The 3,312-nt window shown below is 44.9% G+C and overlaps 1 pseudogene; it reads left to right on the top strand.

Moving 5' to 3' along the window:
• The first annotated feature begins 373 nt into the window (after positions 1–373).
• On the top strand, positions 374–588 carry LOC110285163 (annotated as a pseudogene).
• The last annotated feature ends 2,724 nt before the right edge of the window (positions 589–3,312 follow it).

Below are 3,312 nucleotides of genomic sequence, written 5' to 3'. Positions count from 1 at the left end.
GATCTCATTATGGGTGGTTGTGAGCCACCATGTGGTTGCTGGGATTTGAACTCAGGACCTTCAGAAGAATAGTCAGTGCTCTTAACCACTGAGCCATCTCTCCAGCCCGCATGCGCTGCTCTTACAGAAGATCTGAGTTTGGTTCCCAGCGCTCTCATTGGGCGTCGCACCAACACCCTGTAATTCCAGTTCCAGGGATCCAGCCCTTTCTTTGGGTCTTCAGTGGCCCACATGGGTTCACACAATTAAAAATTAAATCTGAGGGAGGGAGGAGAGAAGGGTACGGTGGGGCGGATCAGGGAAGCAGGATCGCGGCTGGTTAACTCTGGATTGCCCCCACAGGTGCGGACACCAGAGCCGAGCCCCCGTCGCCATGCCTCGGAAAATTGAGGAAATCAAGGACTTTCTGCTCACAGCCGGGAGGAAGGATGCCAAGTCTGTCAAGATCAAGAAGAATAAGGACAATGTGAAGTTCAAGGTTCGCTGCAGCAGGTACCTTTACACCCTGGTATATCACAGACAAGAAGAAGGCAGAGAAGCTGAAGCAGTCCCCTACCCCCGGGTTTGGCAATGAAGAAGCTAAAATGAACCAGACTTCTGCATGTGACTATTAAAAACCCTGAAAAGTCAAATAAATAAATAAATAAATAAATAAATAAATAAATAAATAAATAATGAAATCTTTTGGAGAAATAAAGAAAGGTTAACTTACCATAAAGAAGTGGGAAGGTTTTCTTTGAGAGAAGTAAGAACTAAGTAGCCAATCATTTATTCACTCTGGTTGCCTAGAAGCTCACAGGCAAACATAGAGACCATACCTTAGTTTGTTTTATCATCAACTCGACACAACTTAGCCCTTGAGAAGAGAAAACTTCAACTGAAGAATTGCCTCAATCAGATTGAGCAGTTCTCAACCTGTGAGTCACAACCCCCTCCGGGGCCGCCTATCAGATATGCTGCAAAGCAGATATTTACAGTATGATTCATAACAGTAGCAAAATTGCATTTGTGAAGTAGCAACAAAATAATTTTATGGTGAGAGGTCACCCACATTAGGAAGGTTGGAGAAACCACTGAATGGGGCTTTGTGTTGACTGATGAGTAAGGCAGGAGGGTCTAGCCCACTTTGGGTGGCACCATCCCTACGGCAGATGGTTTGGGGCTGAATAAGAAAGCTAACTGAGCATAAGGGAGAAAGCAGGTAGGTGAATAAGGAGAGTTCCTCTGTGGGTTCTGCTTCAATTCCTGCCCCCAGGTCACCACTTGGAGTTCCTGTCCTGGATTTCTTTAATGTTGGGGTATGACCTGAAAGTCAAAAGCTGAAATAGCTGTGTTGCTATTGGTCAGGGTTTTTTGTTTTTTGGTTTTGGTTTTGGTTTTGGTTTTTTTTTTTTTTTTTTTTTTTGATTTGTTTTATCACAGCAACAGAAAAGCGAAGGAGCACAGACCAACATATGGAACCTTGTACCTTGAATCTATGTTTTAGATTCTAATATTTATATTTTACCATTTAAAACATGACTTATATTTTACTGTTTTATTATATTTCTCTGGAACATCGCCCTCCATTGTAAAAATATGGAATTAAAATTTTTGCTCCGTCTGAGGCTCGATGAGACAGAGGGTAAGGTCAGTCGAGGTGAGGGGTCAAGGGCCTGAGACGCCAAGGTCAAGGGCAAACCAAGCACTGGAAGAAGGATCAGTATTTCCCAAGGGTTGGCCAAAGAGAAAGGCCCTTCCTTCTTCATCCTTTGATCAATAGATGCAGAGCGAAATCATCCGGTGACCAGTGGATCAATGGATGAAGAAAGGCCTTTTCTCTTTGGCTGCAGCTTGCGGTCCTTAAAGGGCCGTCTGTGTTGTCCCACAGAGAGAACCCAGTTAGGGGAACAGAGTTGGAGGTGGAGCTGAGAAGGGAAGAGAGGCTTCCTCCAGGGGAGATAGTAAATCCTGAAGCACTGCCTTTATCTTAAAGCACGCCTGTAGTGGACGATGACAAAATGAAACTAACTCGGCTTCAAAAGCAAAATCAAAAGCTCCCTGACCCAGAAACAGAACACAAAGCTCAAGTAGTAAATAGGGCAATAGCTGTGGCTGCCTGGGTTCCTGGATTCCAGGCAACATCCATAGTGATTTCAACGCCAGCAGGGTATGGGGGCGGGGCGGGGCGGGGCGGGGCGGGGCGGGGCGGGGCGAACGGCCCCACGTTGGGTGATGGGTTAAGGTAAGAATACTTTACCTGAGTGTGAAAGGATGCTTAAGGAGAAATTGTTGTTGGATTAGGTTAAGATTGCTGATTTGATAAAAGCAGGAGGGAAACCGAGGAAGATAAGGCCGGGAACACAGCCAATAAAGCAAGAGCTACAGGGCCCCATTGGCCCGCCTCCTCCATTGGAAGCACCAGCAGCAGGCTTAGACCCCAGCAGGAGCGCTGATTCTATAGGAGCTGCTGGGTACAGGTGGAGAGAAATTCACAAACCTGCTGAGCTGTAAATAGAGATAAACCAAACGCGAAATGAGCAAAAACATCCCTCAAAATGAGTTTATGAACTGAAATAACCATAAGACATTGGAAGAAAGCAACGCTAACCCAAAGATGGGGCACGGTCAAGATCAGCAACTGAAATACAAAGTTGCTTTCTTAGGAAGGCTTTGCAGAGTCAGGCTGGGAAAGACAGAAGAGAGCATGTCAGAGCAGGAAGCTCCTTTCTGCGGTGAGTGATGGGCCCTCCTCTCCACTCTGCACTCTAGCCCCCAGGTCTTTCTTTTACTTTGTATTTTGGAGCAGGGTCCAAGTTCACCTTGAAGTTATGAGCTTCCAGCTTCAGCCCTCCCAAGTAAGGCCTAAGGCTACAGGGTGCAGCTTAAAATCTATTTTAAAAGACAAATTTCAAATCAAATTCTGTATAGTCAGAAATGAGAACCATATGCATGACAAACATTTATTTAAAATATGGCTATGAAAATGTAAAAAAAAAGTTGGTAATAAATATTTCGTAGGCCACAAGCAGACACTGTTGAGTGAGCTGGGTCATGCCATCACTGGCTTTCAGAATACAGTGCGAAATGCATTTAAAGATTTAAATAATAAAGAAAGGTGAAGATCACAAATATGAGAGATTAAGCGAGACCACGTATCTCATAAGAGTTCCAGAAGAAAATATCAAATAAATAATGGTAATGAATTGAAATAGTAACTGAAGCCGGGCAGAGGTGGCCCATGCCTTTAATCCCAGCACTCAGGAGGCAGAGGCAGGTGGATTTCTGAGTTCGAGGCCAGCCTGGTCTACAAAGTGAGTTCCAGGACAGCCA

This window comes from Mus caroli, chromosome 18 (genome assembly GCF_900094665.2).
Source record: "Mus caroli chromosome 18, CAROLI_EIJ_v1.1, whole genome shotgun sequence".
NCBI lineage: Eukaryota > Metazoa > Chordata > Mammalia > Rodentia > Muridae > Mus > Mus caroli.
This window is presented reverse-complemented; position numbering and strand designations above follow the sequence as displayed.